This window comes from Salmo trutta, chromosome 38 (assembly GCF_901001165.1).
Source record: "Salmo trutta chromosome 38, fSalTru1.1, whole genome shotgun sequence".
In the NCBI taxonomy this organism is placed as follows: Eukaryota; Metazoa; Chordata; class Actinopteri; order Salmoniformes; family Salmonidae; genus Salmo; species Salmo trutta.
Genome location: NC_042994.1, coordinates 4,732,599 through 4,753,627, shown reverse-complemented (window position 1 = coordinate 4,753,627; position 21,029 = coordinate 4,732,599). Strand labels below are relative to the sequence as shown.

Here is a 21,029-nt window from a genome sequence, read left to right as displayed (position 1 = left end):
AGATATGTAGAAAAACTATGGAAATAGGACAGATATGTAGAAAAACTATGGAAATAGGACAGACATGTAGAAAAACTATGGAAATAGGACAGATATGTAGAAAAACTATGGAAATAGGACAGATATGTAGAAAAACTATGGAAATAGGACAGATATGTAGAAAAACAAGTCCAGAACATGTAGTTCCCAACTTCCCATTTAGTGGTGGAAAGGTTTATCATCCCAAAGGGAACATTTATTCTGCACAAGTCTAATTTGCCAGACTGTGGGAAAACAATAGTTTTAAGTCGTGTTGCAAACTACCATTGAGCACAGATGCAGAGCCCCAAGTTATGAATACACACAAACTAAGTCTATTCCTGTGGGCAACAACTGTTCCAACTAAAAAGAATCAAAACTAGCATGAACCCTTGACTTTTTTTTAAACCAAACTGGCGGCAAACAGACAAGTCAAAGAGGACTATCACTGCAAAATAAGTGAATTCCTCTGAACAGCGACGATTGACTTTAACCAAACTGCATGCTAAACAGACAGTGAGACATGAGTATGCAGAGCCCCAGGTCAAGTGTAAATACAAAGTCAATTCATTTGACCATTACCTTTCTAAAGAAGCTATTCCTATGACATTACTAATAATCAAACAGAGAGATAAACAGACAGAAGTACAGGATAACAGGTGACATGTCCCACAGGGGACAGACGGACAGAGAGGAAACAACAGCAACGTGTCTGCCAAGCAGGAAGAGGATGCCCATCCTATCAGGTCGTCTGCTGTGGGAAACGTTGCTCTCTGATTGGTCAACGATCTGACGCCAGCAACAGGAGTCAGGACCCGCTCTGACTCTGGACAGATTTGTGTTTCCATCGCACACACACACACACACACACACACACACACACACACACACTGTTATCTACATGGAACGTGCTCCAGAGCGGGAAAGAAAGACAAACAAAGCGAACGAGAGAGACTCATATTTTGTTAGCCCATCAGGGTCATGACTGGGTTAATGAATACATTTCCCCTGACTATTGCCTCACCCTGTTCCAGTTGGCATGACAACACACAACAGTTGGAAACAGCTATAGTATGTGTTATTGACTCTCCTGAACCACTTGTTGCCATGCCAAATGAAGGAGAGAGCACAACAATGTCTGCAAAAGGGCCATGGATTTAATGACCGTATGAATGGAAAAGATCAACTAATGAGACAGAGAGTGTAAGAAACCATCTCCCAGGTTGCTTTGCGGCGTGGCTGTGGAGGTTAAAGGCTTTGGTTCGGCTGGCGCCTAGCCAAGTGTGCTCACATACTCTCTTCAAAGCCTTCGCTTGAAAAAGCAAAAAGCGGCAATAGTACCGTTTGTCCATCTTGAGGCGCCGTAGCCAGTATACACTTCCTCAACATAGTCTGAATTAATCTAAGATAACTCAAGAAATGTCATTCATTTTGACGGTTTTGCCGAGTAGATCTTAGTCACGCAATTTTACTAAATGTTTGGTGCAGTATTTCTCTTCGGCCTGCCTCGAGAAAAAGAGTTGTGTGCACGAACAGCTGAAATAAAACTCTAGCCGAAGACCAAAACAAACAAAAACGTCACAAAATGTCGTCAAAATATATGCACGAACTGTTCCAGATGGGAAGCATGTGGATCGCCTTTTTAGGTTAAGCCTTGTATTAGAGATGGGAGGGGCAGTATTAGAGATGGGAGGGGTAGTATTAGAGGCGGGAGGGGCAGTATTAGAGGCGGGAGGGGCAGTATTAGAGACGGGAGGGGCAGTATTAGAGACGGGAGGGGCAGTATTAGCAATGAGAGGGGCAGTATTAGCATAGCAATGAGAGGGGCAGTATTAGCATAGCAATGAGACGGGCAGTATTAGAGACGGGCAGTATTAGAGATGGGAGGGGCAGTATTAGAGACGGGAGGGGCAGTATTAGAGACGGGAGGGGCAGTATTAGCAATGAGAGGGGCAGTATTAGCATAGCAATGAGAGGGGCAGTATTAGAGACGGGCAGTATTAGAGACGGGCAGTATTAGAGATGGGAGGGGCCGTATTAGAAATGGGAGGGGCCGTATTAGAGACGGAAGGGGCCGTATTAGAGATGGAAGGGGCCGTATTAGAGATGGGAGGGGCCGTATTAGAGACGGGAGGGGCAGTATTAGAGATGGAAAGGGCCGTATTAGAGATGGAAGGGGCAGTATTAGAGATGGAAGGGGCAGTATTAGAGATGGAAGGGGCAGTATTAGAGATGGAAGGGGCAGTATTAGAGATGGAAGGGGCAGTATTAGAGATGGAAGGGGCAGTATTAGAGATGGAAGGGGCAGTATTAGAGATGGAAGGGGCAGTATTAGAGATGGAAGGGGCTGTATTAGAGATGGAAGGGGCCGTATTAGAGATGGGAGGGGTAGAGAGCAGGCTGGTCTCAACCAGATGGCTTGAGGTTTCCACCCAACAGAGAGAGAGCAACCACTACAGCTGGAACTGTTTTCACACACAGACAGACAGACAGACAGAGAGAGAGAGAGAGAGAGAGAGAGAGAGAGAGAGAGAATGTAAACATATGTTTCCCATGCCAATAAAAAACATTGAATTGAATTGAGAGAGAAAGCGAGAGACCTCTACAGCTGAGATTGTTTACCAACCACTCCAGTCACATGACCGCAGGCCACTTAAGAGGGTTACCCTAGCAGCAGAGAAAGATCTACTGTACCTGCGTCTCACTCTCTCCTTCCTGTCTCTTTCCCTTCCTTTCTCTTTCTAATGGAACTGAACAAGATGTTTCAGATTAAGAGCCACAACGCTCAGCTCTGGGCTACCCTGTAGTCTGGACCCGACCCAGTGTGTTGAACACACAGCTCTGGGCTACTCTGTAGTCTGGACCTGACCCAGTGTGTTGAACACACAGCTCTGGGCTACCCTGTAGTCTGGACCTGACCCAGTGTGTTGAACACACAGCTCTGGGCTACCCTGTAGTCTGGACCTGACCCAGTGTGTTGAACACACAGCTCTGGTCTACCCTGTAGTCTGGACCTGACCCAGTGTGTTGAACACACAGCTCTGGGCTACTCTGTAGTCTGGACCCGACCCAGTGTGTTGAACAACGCACAGCTCTGGGCTACCCTGTAGTCTGGACCCGACCCAGTATGTTGAACAACGCTCAGCTCTGGGCTACCCTGTAGTCTGGACCCGACCCAGTATGTTGAACAACGCTCAGCTCTGGGCTACCCTGTAGTCTGGACCCGACCCAGTGTGTTGAACAACGCACAGCTCTGGGCTACCCTGTAGTCTGGACCCGACCCAGTATGTTGAACAACACACAGCTCTGGGCTACCCTGTAGTCCGGACCCGACCCAGTGTGTTGAACAACGCTCAGCTCTTGTCTACCCTGTAGTCTGGACCCGACCCAGTGTGTTGAACAACGCTCAGCTCTGGGCTACCCTGTAGTCTGGACGCGACCCAGTATGTTGAACAACGCACAGCTCTGGTCTACCCTATAGTCTGGACCCGACCCAGTGTGTTGAACAACGCTCAGCTCTGGTCTACTCTGTAGTCTGGACCCGACCCAGTGTGTTGAACAACGCTCAGCTCTGGGCTACCCTGTAGTCTGGACGCGACCCAGTGTGTTGAACAACGCACAGCTCTGGGCTACCCTGTAGTCTGGACCCGACCCAGTGTGTTGAACAACGCACAGCTCTGGGCTACCCTGTAGTCTGGACGCGACCCAGTGTGTTGAACAACGCTCAGCTCTGGGCTACCCTGTAGTCTGGACCCGACCCAGTGTGTTGAACAACGCTCAGCTCTGGGCTACCCTGTAGTCTGGACCCGACCCAGTGTGTTGAACAACGCTCAGCTCTGGGCTACCCCGTAGTCTGGACCCGACCCAGTGTGTTGAACGCACAGCTCTGGGCTACCCTGTAGTCTGGACCCGACCCAGTGTGTTGAACAACGCTCAGCTCTGGGCTACCCTGTAGTCAGGACCCGACCCAGTATGTTGAACAACACACAGCTCTGGGCTACCCTGTAGTCTGGACCCGACCCAGTGTGTTGAACAACGCACAGCTCTGGGCTACCCTGTAGTCTGGACCCGACCCAGTATGTTGAACAACACACAGCTCTGGGCTACCCTGAAGTCTGGACCCGACCCAGTGTGTTGAACAACGCTCAGCTCTGGTCTACCCTGTAGTCCGGACCCGACCCAGTGTGTTGAACAACGCTCAGCTCTTGTCTACCCTGAAGTCTGGACCCGACCCAGTGTGTTGAACAACGCTCAGCTCTGGGCTACCCTGTGACCTGGACCCGACCCAGTGTGTTGAACACACAGCTCTGATCTACTCTGTAGTCTGGACCCGACCCAGTGTGTTGAACAACGCTCAGCTCTGGTCTACTCTGTAATCTGGACCCGACCCAGTGTGTTGAACACACAGCTCTGGTCTACCCTGTAGTATGGACCCGACCCAGTGTGTTGAACAACGCTCAGCTCTGGGCTACCCTGTAGTCTGGACGCGACCCAGTATGTTGAACAACGCACAGCTCTGGTCTACCCTGTAGTCTGGACCCGACCAAGTGTGTTGAACAACGCTCAGCTCTGGTCTACCCTGTAGTCTGGACCCGACCCAGTGTGTTGAACAACGCTCAGCTCTGGGCTACCCTGTAGTCTGGACGCGACCCAGTGTGTTGAACAACGCACAGCTCTGGGCTACCCTGTAGTCTGGACCCGACCCAGTGTGTTGAACAACGCACAGCTCTGGGCTACCCTGTAGTCTGGACGCGACCCAGTGTGTTGAACAACGCTCAGCTCTGGGCTACCCTGTCGTCTGGACCCGACCCAGTGTGTTGAACGCACAGCTCTGGGCTACCCCGTAGTCTGGACCCGACCCAGTGTGTTGAACGCACAGCTCTGGGCTACCCTGTAGTCTGGGCCCGACCCAGTGTGTTGAACACACAGCTCTGGGCTACCCTGTAGTCCAGACCCGACCCAGTGTGTTGAACGCACAGCTCTGGGCTACTCTGTAGTCTGGACCCGACCCAGTGTGTTGAACGCACAGCTCTGGGCTACTCTGTAGTCTGGACCCGACCCAGTGTGTTGAACAACGCTCAGCTCTGGGCTACCCTGTAGTCTGGACGCGACCCAGTGTGTTGAACAACGCTCAGCTCTGGGCTACCCTGTCGTCTGGACCCGACCCAGTGTGTTGAACGCACAGCTCTGGGCTACCCCGTAGTCTGGACCCGACCCAGTGTGTTGAACGCACAGCTCTGGGCTACCCTGTAGTCTGGGCCCGACCCAGTGTGTTGAACACACAGCTCTGGGCTACCCTGTAGTCCAGACCCGACCCAGTGTGTTGAACGCACAGCTCTGGGCTACTCTGTAGTCTGGACCCGACCCAGTGTGTTGAACGCACAGCTCTGGGCTACTCTGTAGTCTGGACCCGACCCAGTGTGTTGAACAACGCTCAGCTCTGGGCTACCCTGTAGTCTGGACGCGACCCAGTGTGTTGAACAACGCACAGCTCTGGTCTACCCTGTAGACTGGACCCGACCCAGTGTGTTGAACAACGCTCAGCTCTGGTCTACCCTGTAGTCTGGACCCGACCCAGTGTGTTGAACAACGCTCAGCTCTGGGCTACCCTGTAGTCTGGACGCGACCCAGTGTGTTGAACAACGCACAGCTCTGGGCTACCCTGTAGTCTGGACCCGACCCAGTGTGTTGAACAACGCACAGCTCTGGGCTACCCTGTAGTCTGGACGCGACCCAGTGTGTTGAACAACGCTCAGCTCTGGGCTACCCTGTAGTCTGGACCCGACCCAGTGTGTTGAAAGCACAGCTCTGGGCTACCCTGTAGTCTGGACCCGACCCAGTGTGTTGAACAACGCTCAGCTCTGGGCTACCCCGTAGTCTGGACCCGACCCAGTGTGTTGAACGCTCAGCTCTGGTCTACCCTGTAGTCTGGACCCGACCCAGTGTGTTGAACGCTCAGCTCTGGTCTACCCTGTAGTCTGGACACGACCCAGTGTGTTGAACAACGCACAGCTCTGGGCTACTCTGTAGTCTGGACCCGAGCCAGTGTGTTGAACAACGCTCAGCTCTGGGCTACCCTGTAGTCTGGACCCGACCCAGTGTGTTGAACGCACAGCTCTGGGCTACCCTGTAGTCTGGACCCGACCCAGTGTGTTGAACAACGCTCAGCTCTGGGCTACCCCGTAGTCTGGACCCGACCCAGTGTGTTGAACGCACAGCTCTGGGCTACCCTGTAGTCCGGACCCGACCCAGTGTGTTGAACACACAGCTCTGGGCTACCCTGTAGTCCAGACCCGACCCAGTGTGTTGAACGCACAGCTCTGGGCTACTCTGTAGTCCGGACCCGACCCAGTGTGTTGAACGCACAGCTCTGGGCTACTCTGTAGTCTGGACCCGAGCCAGTGTGTTGAACGCACAGCTCTGGTCTACCCTGTAGTCTGGACCCGACCCAGTGTGTTGAACAACGCTCAGCTCTGGGCTACCCTGTAGTCTGGACGCGACCCAGTGTGTTGAACAACGCTCAGCTCTGGGCTACCCTGTAGTCTGGACGCGACCCAGTGTGTTGAACAACGCACAGCTCTGGGCTACCCTGTAGTCTGGACCCGACCCAGTGTGTTGAACAACGCACAGCTCTGGGCTACCCTGTAGTCTGGACGCGACCCAGTGTGTTGAACAACGCTCAGCTCTGGGCTACCCTGTAGTCTGGACCCGACCCAGTGTGTTGAACAACGCACAGCTCTGGGCTACCCTGTAGTCTGGACCCGACCCAGTGTGTTGAACGCACAGCTCTGGGCTACCCTGTAGTCTGGACCCGACCCAGTGTGTTGAACAACGCTCAGCTCTGGGCTACCCCGTAGTCTGGACCCGACCCAGTGTGTTGAACAACGCTCAGCTCTGGGCTACCCTGTAGTCTGGACGCGACCCAGTGTGTTGAACAACGCTCAGCTCTGGGCTACCCTGTAGTCTGGACGCGACCCAGTGTGTTGAACAACGCACAGCTCTGGGCTACCCTGTAGTCTGGACCCGACCCAGTGTGTTGAACAACGCACAGCTCTGGGCTACCCTGTAGTCTGGACGCGACCCAGTGTGTTGAACAACGCTCAGCTCTGGGCTACCCTGTAGTCTGGACCCGACCCAGTGTGTTGAACAACGCACAGCTCTGGGCTACCCTGTAGTCTGGACCCGACCCAGTGTGTTGAACGCACAGCTCTGGGCTACCCTGTAGTCTGGACCCGACCCAGTGTGTTGAACAACGCTCAGCTCTGGGCTACCCCGTAGTCTGGACCCGACCCAGTGTGTTGAACAACGCTCAGCTCTGGGCTACCCCGTAGTCTGGACCCGACCCAGTGTGTTGAACGCACAGCTCTGGGCTACCCTGTAGTCTGGACCCGACCCAGTGTGTTGAACGCTCAGCTCTGGTCTACCCTGTAGACTGGACCCGACCCAGTGTGTTGAACAACGCTCAGCTCTGGTCTACCCTGTAGTCTGGACCCGACCCAGTGTGTTGAACAACGCTCAGCTCTGGGCTACCCTGTAGTCTGGACGCGACCCAGTGTGTTGAACAACGCACAGCTCTGGGCTACCCTGTAGTCTGGACCCGACCCAGTGTGTTGAACGCTCAGCTCTGGTCTACCCTGTAGTCTGGACCCGACCCAGTGTGTTGAACAACGCACAGCTCTGGGCTACTCTGTAGTCTGGACCCGAGCCAGTGTGTTGAACAACGCTCAGCTCTGGGCTACTCTGTAGTCTGGACCCGAGCCAGTGTGTTGAACAACGCTCAGCTCTGGGCTACTCTGTAGTCTGGACCCGACCCAGTGTGTTGAACGCTCAGCTCTGGTCTACCCTGTAGTCTGGACCCGACCCAGTGTGTTGAACAACGCACAGCTCTGGGCTACCCTGTAGTCTGAACTCGACCCAGTGTGTTGAACACACAGCTCTGGGCTACCCTGTAGTCTGGACCCGACCCAGTGTGTTGAACACACAGCTCTGGTCTACTCTGTAGTCTGGACCCGACCCAGTGTGTTGAACAACGCTCAGCTCTGGGCTACCCTGTAGTCTGGACCCGACCCAGTGTGTTGAACACACAGCTCTGGGCTACCCTGTAGTCTGGACCCGACCCAGTGTGTTGAACACACAGCTCTGGTCTACTCTGTAGTCTGGACCCGACCCAGTGTGTGTGTTTCAATGGGACTACATAGACTCAGGCTATGAGCTGGCAAGCATGCTGTTTACTACAGCCCCCTGCAAGCTCCTCTCTGTGTTACAAGGGACACACCTATACTAGTTTTAACTTACAGTAGGGGACCTTGTACGGACACAAAGCAAGATGAATGATCTCTTTATGACTTCATTGTAAGACACTACTAATACATTTCCCTCAAAAAGCTAATGTACAAAGTACCAGTCTGTCTGTATGTACATTACATGTTTGAGCCAAACTCCAGATGGTATATCATTATGTGTACATAGTACCAGTCAGTTAGTATATAAAAAATACTATTACAAGTGAAAGACGACATAGATTCAAAGCCACTGTAGTGACAGGTTGTCTGATAGGCCATCGCCATGACACTGGAGACAAGTGCATGCTGGACATTCCGATGCCATGCCCAGCTGACCAATGAGCTGACACTTGTGACCCCGAGAGGGGAAGGGCTTAGGGTAGTGGTTCTTAACCTGGGTTCGATCGAACCCCAGGGGTTCGGTGAGTCAGTCTCAGGGGTTCGGCGGAGGTCAAGACACACACCCGACTCATATGATTCGTGATGACACGCCCCGCTTGGCCATCATTGGCTGCAGGTGATCACGCAACATCGCTTGGCCTATCTGTGCTGCAGGGAATTTGGCGCGCTCAGTAGTCGAATTGTGACTGTCGTGATGGTACGTCGTGTGATTTCTTTCTTAATATTTTAATACCTTCATACTAACTATGTCGAGCAAAAAAAGAAAGTGGTCGGACGAATATGTACAATATGGATTCACATGTATAACGGAACGTGATGAGAGTCAGCGTCCTAACTGCATGATTTGCAATGCCAAGTTGAGCAATTCTAGTCTAGCACCGGCAAAACTAAGAGAACACTTCCTTAAGCTGCATGGAGATGGACAATACAAGAACACAACGCTCGCTGAATTCAAGGTGAAGAGAGCCAGATTCGATGAAAAGGCTACTCTGCCTGTTCTCGGCTTTGTACCCATCAACAAACCGATCCTCACAGCATCGTACGAAGTTGCTTACCTGATCGCAAAGCAGGGCAAACCACACACCATTGGTGAAACACTCATAAAACCAGCTGTGTTGAAGATGGCGAATATCATGCTGGGAAAAGCGGCTGAAGTTAAGTTATCCCAAATTCCTCTTTCAAATGACACCATTAGCGACAGAATAGAGGACATGAGCAAAGACATCTTGGCTCAAGTAGTTGCAGATCTGATTTCAAGCCCGGCAAAATTCAGCCTTCAACTCGACGAGACCACAGACGTTTCCAATCTAAGCGTGCTTGCTGTATTTGTGCGCTATGTGAAAGACGACGTGATAAAGGAAGATTTTTTATTTTGTAAGCCTCTTACGACAACAACTAAGGCAGCCGATGTGAAGAAACTTGTGGATGACTTCTTCAAAGACAACAATCTTTCGTGGGATATGGTTTCTGCAGTTTGTTCGGACAGAGCTCCAGTCATGCTGGGAAGAAAGTCTGGTTTTGGTGCGCTAGTGAAAGCCGATGCACCACACATCATTGTTACGCATTGTATTCTGCACAGGCATGCGTTGGCAACAAAAACCTTGCCTCCAAAACTGGCAGAAGTATTAAAAATTGTAGTGGAATGCATGAACTATGTGCGAAATAGTGCTCTGAGGCACCGCATCTTCAGTGAGCTGTGTAAAGAAATGGGCTCTGAATTCGAGGTACTTCTGTACCATTCTAACGTTCGGTGGTTATCCCGGGGACAGGTGCTGAATCGTGTTTTTGCCGTGCGTGTGGAATTAGCCCTGTTTTTGCAAGAGCACCAACATCGTCATGCAGATTGCTTAAAAAATTCTGAGTTCATTCTCATTTTAGCGTACATGGCTGATATCTTCGCAGCTCTCAATCATCTCAATCAACAGATGCAGGGCGGTGGAGTCAACATCATCGAAGCGGAAGAAAACCTGAAGGCTTTTCAAAAAAAGCTACCGTTATGGAAACGACGAACAGAACGATAACTTCGCAAACTTTCCCCTGCTGGACGACTGTGTAAGTAAGATCGAAGATGTATCTGGAATCGGAGACGTTTCTGTACCCGCGGAACTGAAGCAAGCAATTGCCACGCACTTAGATGAGCTTGCAAAGTCTCTCGACGGATACTTCCCTACAAGAGAGTCATATCCAGCATGGGTGAGACAGCCGTTCACGTTTAGTGTTGAGACAACAGATGTCAATGATGAATACCTCGATGAAATCATTGAAATTCAGCAGAGCCAGGTTCAACAGCAACTCTTCAGAACAACAACGCTCTCAACGTTTTGGTGTCAACAAATGGTAACGTACCCTGTTATTGCTAAGAAAGCTCTGGAGATTTTCATACCGTTTGTTACAACATATCTTTGCGAGCAATCCTTTTCGAGGATGCTGGACATAAAAACGAAGAAAAGGAACAGACTTTGTTGCGAAAATGACATGAGAGTGGCACTTGCCAAGGTGAAGCCGCGCATTTCTGAACTGGTCTCTGAAAGGCAACAGCAGAAGTCACACTGATTTGCAGTAAATATTCATTATTTTGTTTTTGTGTGAAAATCATGTTTTAATGGTTTTGTTCTTTGAACACTGATGTTGATGCACGGTTCATTTTGTGCACCAGTAAAATATATACCTATGTTTTGAATTTTATTTTTCCAATTAAGAAGGGTTCGGTGAATGCGCATATGAAACTGGTGGGGGTCAGTACCTCCAACAAGGTTAAGAACCACTGGCTTAGGGGGATGACATGAGTTAACGGGTTTACAACGTTGTCATGACAACCAGACAGCCGAATAGGGCCAACAGTGCATCCTACAGCAGGGTTCCCCACGCTGCAATGGAAATAGAAGGATGGTACTGTGAGCAGGGACCAATAGTCTTTTCTGATACATGACCTATGGAGTCACCGTTCACAGGTGGTTTCTAGAGTTTTACCTCAGGTCGCCAGGTCAGATTTCAGCAAATAAATGATTACTACTATACAAAGGGCTGGGAGTTTTTCCTGGTCCTGTCTAATATAATATGGACTGTAATGTAGGACTACAGTATGAGACTTACTATCCTGTCTAATATAAGCTGTAATATAGGACTACAGTATATATGAGACGTACTATCCTGTCTAATATGGACTGTAATGTAGGACTACAGTATATATGAGACTTACTATCCTGTCTAATATAAGCTGTAATGTAGGACTACAGTATATGAGACTTACTATCCTGTCTAATATAAGCTGTAATGTAGGACTACAGTATATATGAGACTTACTATCCTGTCTAATATAAGCTGTAATGTATGACTACAGTATGAGACTTACTATCCTGTCTAATATAAGCTGTAATATAGGACTACAGTATATATGAGACTTACTATCCTGTCTAATATGGACTGTAATGTAGGACTACAGTATATATGAGACTTACTATCCTGTCTAATATGGACTGTAATATAGGACTACAGTATGAGACTTACTATCCTGTCTAATATAAGCTGTAATGTAGGACTACAGTATATATGAGACTTACTATCCTGTCTAATATAAGCTGTAATGTAGGACTACAGTATGAGACTTACTATCCTGTCTAATATAAGCTGTAATATAGGACTACAGTATGAGACTTACTATCCTGTCTAATATAAGCTGTAATGTAGGACTACAGTATATGAGACTTACTATCCTGTCTAATATAAGCTGTAATGTAGGACTACAGTATGATACTTACTATCCTGTCTAATATAAGCTGTAATGTAGGACTACAGTATATGAGATTTACTATCCTGTCTAATATAAGCTGTAATGTAGGACTACAGTATGAGACTTACTATCCTGTCTAATATAAGCTGGAATGTAGGACTACAGTATATGAGACTTACTATCCTGTCTAATATGGACTGTAATATAGGACTACAGTATATATGAGACTTACTATCCTGTCTAATATAAGCTGTAATGTAGGACTACAGTATATGAGACTTACTATCCTGTCTAATATGGACTGTAATATAGGACTACAGTATATATGAGACTTACTATCCTGTCTAATATAAGCTGTAATGTAGGACTACAGTATATGAGACTTACTATCCTGTCTAATATAATATGGACTGTAATGTAGGACTACAGTATATATGAGACTTACTATCCTGTCTAATATAAGCTGTAATGTAGGACTACAGTATATGAGACTTACTATCCTGTCTAATATAAGCTGTAATGTAGGACTACAGTATATATGAGACTTACTATCCTGTCTAATATAAGCTGTAATGTATGACTACAGTATGAGACTTACTATCCTGTCTAATATAAGCTGTAATATAGGACTACAGTATATATGAGACTTACTATCCTGTCTAATATGGACTGTAATGTAGGACTACAGTATATATGAGACTTACTATCCTGTCTAATATGGACTGTAATATAGGACTACAGTATGAGACTTACTATCCTGTCTAATATAAGCTGTAATGTAGGACTACAGTATATATGAGACTTACTATCCTGTCTAATATAAGCTGTAATGTAGGACTACAGTATGAGACTTACTATCCTGTCTAATATAAGCTGTAATATAGGACTACAGTATGAGACTTACTATCCTGTCTAATATAAGCTGTAATGTAGGACTACAGTATATGAGACTTACTATCCTGTCTAATATAAGCTGTAATGTAGGACTACAGTATGAGACTTACTATCCTGTCTAATATAAGCTGTAATGTAGGACTACAGTATATGAGATTTACTATCCTGTCTAATATAAGCTGTAATGTAGGACTACAGTATGAGACTTACTATCCTGTCTAATATAAGCTGGAATGTAGGACTACAGTATATGAGACTTACTATCCTGTCTAATATGGACTGTAATATAGGACTACAGTATATATGAGACTTACTATCCTGTCTAATATAAGCTGTAATGTAGGACTACAGTATATGAGACTTACTATCCTGTCTAATATAATATGGGCTGTAATGTAGGACTACAGTATATATGAGACTTACTATCCTGTCTAATATAAGCTGTAATGTAGGACTACAGTATATGAGATTTACTATCCTGTCTAATATAAGCTGTAATGTAGAACTACAGTATATGAGACTTACTATCCTGTCTAATATAAGCTGTAATGTAGGACTACAGTATATATGAGACGTACTATCCTGTCTAATATAAGCTGTAATGTAGGACTACAGTGTATGAGACTTACTGTCCTGTCTAATATAAGCTGTAATGTAGGACTACAGTATGAGACTTACTATCCTGTCTAATATAAGCTGTAATGTAGGACTACAGTATATGAGATTTACTATCCTGTCTAATATAAGCTGTAATGTAGGACTACAGTATGAGACTTACTATCCTGTCTAATATAAGCTGTAATGTAGGACTACAGTATATGAGACTTACTATCCTGTCTAATATGGACTGTAATGTAGGACTACAGTATATATGAGACTTACTATCCTGTCTAATATAAGCTGTAATGTAGGACTACAGTATATGAGACTTACTATCCTGTCTAATATAAGCTGTAATGTAGGACTACAGTATATGAGATTTACTATCCTGTCTAATATAAGCTGTAATGTAGGACTACAGTATGAGACTTACTATCCTGTCTAATATAAGCTGTAATGTAGGACTACAGTATATGAGACTTACTATCCTGTCTAATATGGACTGTAATGTAGGACTACAGTATATATGAGACTTACTATCCTGTCTAATATAAGCTGTAATGTAGGACTACAGTATATGAGACTTACTATCCTGTCTAATATAAGCTGTAATGTAGGACTACAGTATGAGACTTACTATCCTGTCTAATATAAGCTGTAATATAGTACTACAGTATATGAGATTTACTATCCTGTCTAATATGGACTGTAATGTAGGACTACAGTATGAGACTTACTATCCTGTCTAATATGGACTGTAATGTAGGACTACAGTATGAGACTTACTATCCTGTCTAATATAAGCTGTAATGTAGGACTACAGTATATGAGACTTACTATCCTGTCTAATATGGACTGTAATGTAGGACTACAGTATGAGACTTACTATCCTGTCTAATATAAGCTGTAATGTAGGACTACAGTATGAGACTTACTATCCTGTCTAATATGGACTGTAATGTAGGACTACAGTATATGAGACTTACTATCCTGTCTAATATGGACTGTAATGTAGGACTACAGTATGAGACTTACTATCCTGTCTAATATAAGCTGTAATGTAGGACTACAGTATATATAAGTGAGGTCTATGATCATAACCTGTATGACATTTAGGAAGGTCAACATTGCGTCGGCTTCTTGATATCAAGCCACTGCTCCACTTAGGCTTGGCTGGGGCTGACATGACTCCCTTTATCAGCTGAATCATCACACATTGGAACACTTATGTTTCCTCTATGGCAGAACTCCAAACCATCCCCCCCCCCCTCTCGCCCCCTCCTCCTCCTCCTCCTCCTCTCTCCCTCTGATCCTCAACTCTGTAATTTACATGGACATTAATAAAATCCCAGCTAGAATAATCTGTTCAAGTCAAAGCAGCTGGACAACTCTCCCTGAAGGTTACATAACATCACATCCCCCGGGGTGTGTGTGTGTGTGTGTGTGTATGTATGTATCATTGTGCCTGTGTGTGATTGAGTGTGTGAGTATTCAATTCATCCTTTCCCAAAGCCATGCCCTGGTTTATTGAATGAAACTGCAGAGGGCAGACAGGCTACTGTACAGCCAGCTATAAAGACACAGGCATTAGGACTACAGCTACCCTGATGACTACAGCTACCCTGCTGACTACAGCTACCCTGCTGACTACAGCTACCCTGCTGACTACAGCTACCCTGCTGACTACAGCTACCCTGCCGACTACAGCTACCCTGCCGACTAAAGCTACCCTGCCGACTACAGCTACCCTGCCGACTACAGCTACCCTGCCGACTACAGCTACCCTGCCGACTACAGCTACCCTGCCGACTACAGCTACCCTGCTGACAGTTATACAGTGAATATGTCATTCTATGGGGAGTAGGGATACGAGAGAGCGAGAGAGAGAGAGAGAGATATTCTATGGGGAGTAGGGATACGAGAGAGAGAGAGCGAGAGAGCGAGAGAGAGAGATATTCTATGGGGAGTAGGGATACGAGAGAGAGAGAGAGAGATATTCTATGGGGAGTAGGGATACGAGAGAGAGAGAGAGAGAGAGAGATATTCTATGGGGAGTAGGGATACGAGAGAGAGAGAGAGAGAGAGATATTCTATGGGGAGTAGGGATACGAGAGAGAGAGAGAGATATTCTATTGGGAGTAGGGATACGAGAGAGAGAGAGAGAGATATTCTATGGGGAGTAGGGATACGAGAGAGAGAGAGAGATATTCTATTGGGAGTAGGGATACGAGAGAGAGAGAGAGAGATATTCTATGGGGAGTAGGGATACGAGAGAGAGAGAGAGAGAGAGAGATATTCTATGGGGAGTAGGGATACGAGAGAGAGAGAGAGAGAGAGAGATTCTATGGGGAGTAGGGATACGAGAGAGCGAGAGAGCGAGAGCGAGAGAGATATTCTATGGGGAGTAGGGATACGAGAGAGAGAGAGAGAGAGATTCTATGGGGAGTAGGGATACGAGAGAGAGAGAGAGAGAGATTCTATGGGGAGTAGGGATACGAGAGAGAGAGAGCAAGAGAGAGAGATTCTATGGGGAGTAGGGATACGAGAGAGAGAGAGACCAGACCAGAATAAAGAAACAGGCCTTATACTGTAGGAAACAACTAGCAGTGAATTGATAGGTACCTGTTGGTTGGGAAAAACAGATCAAAACAAAAGAGAGGTAGAGATGGAAAAGGAGAAGAGAGACAGTATGAGATCCTGAGAGTGAGAGAGTAAGAGGGAGGGAGAGAAAGGCATAGAAAGAGAGAGAAAGAGAGAGCATGGTGAACGTGAGAACGACAGAGGAACTGCTGGATGAGTGCAATCCTCTGGGGTCAATCCCTAACAGCTGTGGAGTTGCCTAAATAAAGTTGCACAGCCCCTCACCCCCCTTTACCCCTCCTTTACCCCCCAGTGTTGACAACACCAGACTCCTCTGCTACGAACACAAGTCCCCCAATGTGTATGGAATAACCGCACAACCACACAACTAGCTAACACACACCTCTTTTACGAGGTATCCCAATGTGTATTGAATATCTACACAACCACAATAGAAGCAGCAGACAGACACACACAGAGACACACACTTCCGTCAGTGATTACAACACAAGGCTCCCCGTAAAAGCACAACACAACCACAGACCCAGATAAACACAGGACAGCAGTATCCCTGCTCAGTACCCAGTCACAAGATGCCCTGTTCCCAGAGTGCTCCCTCCTGCGCCCTCAATGTTCCCTTTGTCCCCTTCCCAACGTTCCCGTCACTCGGGTCACCCGGCGGGAGTTTCACACAGCATGACATTTAGTTTCGGAACCAGAGTTAAGGGGTGAGAGGTCAAAGGTGAGTTCACACAAATTAGAAAAAAATCTAATAAAAAACACTGACATGATTGGACTGTCAATGAGGCACCACCTAAAGACCAGTTTATTTCAGTCGAGTGTCTGTTGACAGACAAAGCTTTCGTCAGATCAAATTGATCAACTAAATAAACAAATAAATAAAAACCACTGAGGGGAAGCATACCATGCTGACCGCAAAAGACCGTTTTGACTTGACCGCAAAAGACCGTTTTGACTCAAGAGACTGCTTAAAGAGCACCAGACTGTGACTGTTATCCGGTTGGTCTCGACTGGTAGCCCAAAGCAAAGTAACAGCAATCTCTGACCTATCGACCTTTCAACCTTTGGCCTACTGCTCCGCCGCCAGCCACACACCCCTTCCACGGCTTCAGGCATTTTTTTTTTACCTTTATTTAAAATAGCTTTTTGGTGAAAGCACATTTTGCAATATTCTAAGTAGATAGCCCGGCATCACAGGGCTAGCTATTTAGACACCCAGCAAGTTTAGCCTTCACCAAACTCCGATTTACTATTAGAAAAGTTTGATTACCTTTGGTGTTCTTCGTCAGAATGCACTCCCAGGACTTCTACTTCAATAACAAATGTTGGTTTGGTCCCAAATAATCCATAGTTATGTTCAAACAGTGGCGTTTTGTTCGTGCGTTCAAGACACTATCCGAATGGTAAATAAGGGTTACGAGCACGGCGCATTTCGTGACAAAAGATTTCTAAATATTCCATTACCGTACTTCGAAGCATGTCAACCGCTGTTTAAAATCCATTTTTATGCCATTTTTCTCGTAAAAAAGCGATAATATTCCGACCGGGAATCTGCAATTAGGTAAACAGACGAAAGAAAATAAAGCACAGGGTCGACTCGTGCACGCGCCTAAGCCCATTGTCCTCTGATCGGCCACTTGTCAAAAGCGATAATGTGTTTCAGCCTGGGGCTGCCTCGATATCGTTCAGCTTTTTCCCGGGCTCTGAGAGCCTATGGGAGCCGTAGGAAGTGTCACGTTACAGCAAAGATCCTCAGTCTTCAATAAACAGAGGCAAGAAGAACAACAACTTGTCAGACAGGCCACTTCCTGCATGGAATCTTCTCAGGTTTTTGCCTGCCATATGAGTTCTGTTATACTCACAGACACCATTCAAACAGTTTTAGAAACTTTAGGGTGTTTTCTATCCAAAGCCAATAATTATATGCATATTCTAGTTACTGGGCAGGAGTAGTAACCAGATTAAATCGGGTACGTTTTTTATCCGGCCGTGTAAATACTGCCCCCTAGCCCTAACAGGTTAAAATCGGACATATTGAGTGTATAGAGGAGTTCTGTATCTATAATTCTTAAAATAATTGTTATGCTTTTTGTGAACGTTTATCGTGAGTAATTTAGTAAATTGTTAGTAAATTCGCCGGAAGTTTGCGGGGGGTATGCTAGTTCTGAACGTCACATGCTAATGTAAAAAGCTGGTTTTTGATATAAATATGAACTTGATTGAACAAAACATGCATGTATTGTATAACATAATGTCCTAGGGTTGTCATCTGATGAAGATCATCAAAGGTTAGTGCTGCATTTAGCTGTCTTCTGGGTTTATGTGACATTATATGCTAGCTTGAAAAATGGGTGTCTGATTATTTCTGGCTGGGTACTCTGCTGACATAATCTAATGTTTTGCTTTCGTTGTAAATTGAAATTGGACATTGTGGTTAGATTAACGAGAGTCTTGTCTTTAAAATGCTGTAAAATAGTAATATGTTTGAGAAATTGAAGTAATAGCATTTCTAAGGTATTTGAATAACGCGCCACAGGATTCCACCTACTGTTATGTAGGTGGGACGATTTGGTGCCACCTACCCTAGAAAGGTTAACTAGGCAAGTCAGTTAAGAACAAATTCTTATTTTCAATGACAGCCTAGTGGGTTAACTGCCTTGTTCAGGGGCAGAACGACAGATTTGTACCTTGTCAGCTCGGGGATTCGATCTTGCAACCTTTCGGTTGCTAGTCCGACGCTCTAACCACTAGGCTACGCTGCCGCCCCACATAATGTGTCACTATGTGGAGGAGAGTGTGGTCTGAGGAAAGGTCAACGCTTTGACTGAAACTAAAGCTTAGCCACGAAGCCCGAATAAATCACAAATGTGCATAGTGTTATTCGCCGGTGTGCAGAGGCTCTCTTCATTACTCCAGTTACCTCACCTCATGTCAGGATGACATTTAGCCTTGAACTAACTCCAGCGGGGAGGACTGATTAGATTGCTTTCCATACAGTCCCACAAACCTCACCCCTCCTCTCTTCTGTTGACAGCTATCCTGCTACAGTGTACCCTCCTCTTCCTTCCCCCCCTCCCCCTCTCTCTCTCCCCATAACCCTCCCACCCCCCCTCAATTCAATTCAAGGGGCTTTATTGGCATGGGAAACATACGTTTACATTGCCAAAGCAAGTGAAACAGATAATAAACAAAAGTGAAATAAACAATATAAAATGAACAGTAAATATTACACTCACAAAAGTTCCAAAGGAATAGAGACATTTCAAACGTTATATTATGTTTATAGACAGTTTTTCTCTCTCTTCCTCTCTTTCCTTCTCTTACACCTCATCCCCTCTCTACTATTTGTTATCATGCCTGCTGGATTCTTCTGCCTCTCTTTTAGCCATCACCCCTATTAATAGGGACAGGCTTTTTGGGTCGCGTTACCGACCGTACGGGAACAATACCAGGAAACAATCCCACACACTAATTATAGATGGCTATCTACTGTGCTGCGTGGCCGTACACATTGTAGGTGGGCGGGGTGTGTGTGCGCTTTCAAAATAAACAGAGTTAGGACACAAAACCCCACTGAATAATCTACGAGTGAAAGCATGATGTTGTAACCATGTAATGTACATCATCTATGACGTGGCTGCTGTGAAGTTAAGTTACATAGGCCTGGCCAGCCATGCAAGCCAATCAGAAATGTCCATTCCACCCTTACTAGACAGTTAAGCGTTTCAACTTGAACTTCGACGATGCACTGTAAGCAGAGAACAAGCTCTACTCTTCAGACCTCTAGGTAGTATGTTAGTGTACTGAGCAGTATGCATCCCTACTGTTTAGCTGATGAGTACAGCTAATCTACCTACAGTCTCCATTGACTCAGTGCTAAGCATGTTGAGAGAGAAGAGGCAACACAACCAACGGGTGTTCATCGTGGAAGCCAGGAATTCCCCCTTAAATTGGCAGCTGAACAAACAGCTTGAAATCACAATCACAGCTCACAGATTGAAATGAGTTCAGTCAACTCATATAGTTGAAGTAGGGATAGTGACAGTCAACAACATACACAAAGAAACACGCGTAGCTAACTGACCTTATCGTGTCCCCTGCACTCAGTCAGTGAATCTGATAGAACCTGGAATAGAAACGCCAGTCAAAACGCATGTCTACTTCCTCGCCTCGCTTAGAAATCCCAGAGTAGATCCACGGGGACGCAGACGAAAAATAAAGAGAGGGAGAGAGAAAACACAGTCCGTTCACTGCTTCTTCGTCCCCCTTCTCCAAGTTGATCCTATATGTTAGTCCCGGACCAAACCAAAAAATGGACTGCCTGAAGACAACAGAGTCGCTGCTAGTCCCAGACTCCACTGCCACACACACTCCACTCCCTCGCTGCTCTGACTGCTCTGACCGCAGCAGAGGAGAAAGAGATTTCAACAGCTGTGAGTGTGTGTGGGTGTGTTTGTGTGAAAAGGAGCTAAAGGAACCACGTGATAGGCTTAATCCTCTACCCACTGAGGGAACACACACTGCAGTCTGACCAATCAGGGGCCGGCTGTCACACACCGGCCCCCTCCCTTCTCTCTTTCCCTCTCTCCTGCTCTTATTCTAACTCTTCTTTCTCTCTCTCGTTCTATCCCTCTCTTTTTACTTTCTCTCTCTCTCTCTCTCGTGTTTTGGAAGTATACTGGCAGGTTACAAATCACCATGGCACATAGCTAACATGTTGTCACTCTAAGGTAACACACCCCAACTGTTTCTATTTGCCATGTTCTACATACCTACTGTACTGAAGAAGGAGGCATTGTGCATACCTGAGGAGGTAGCTAGCTAGAGCATTGAGTATACCTAGCTAGAGAAAATTGTGTGTGTGTGTGTCTACGGAAGCACAGCAGTAGAACAGCGTGACCACATTTCTGCAGGACGCAGCCTAAACAATAGACCTTTATCATCCAGCCTTATCAGGTCAAGGCTGTAAATAAAACGTGGCTCCTTATCAATGAGGTTTCAGC

At 46.5% G+C, this 21,029-nt stretch overlaps 1 long non-coding RNA gene across 1 annotated transcript in view; it reads right to left on the bottom strand.

Annotated features, from left to right (window-relative positions):
- The window catches only part of LOC115178843 (uncharacterized), a 21,026-nt gene extending 562 nt beyond the window's left edge, over window positions 1-20,464 (bottom strand). Inside the window, exon 1 of the long non-coding RNA XR_003872707.1 lies at window positions 20,111-20,464. This is a non-coding gene — a long non-coding RNA (uncharacterized LOC115178843). The remainder of the gene's footprint in view (window positions 1-20,110) is intronic.
- Window positions 20,465-21,029: the final 565 nt, after the last annotated feature.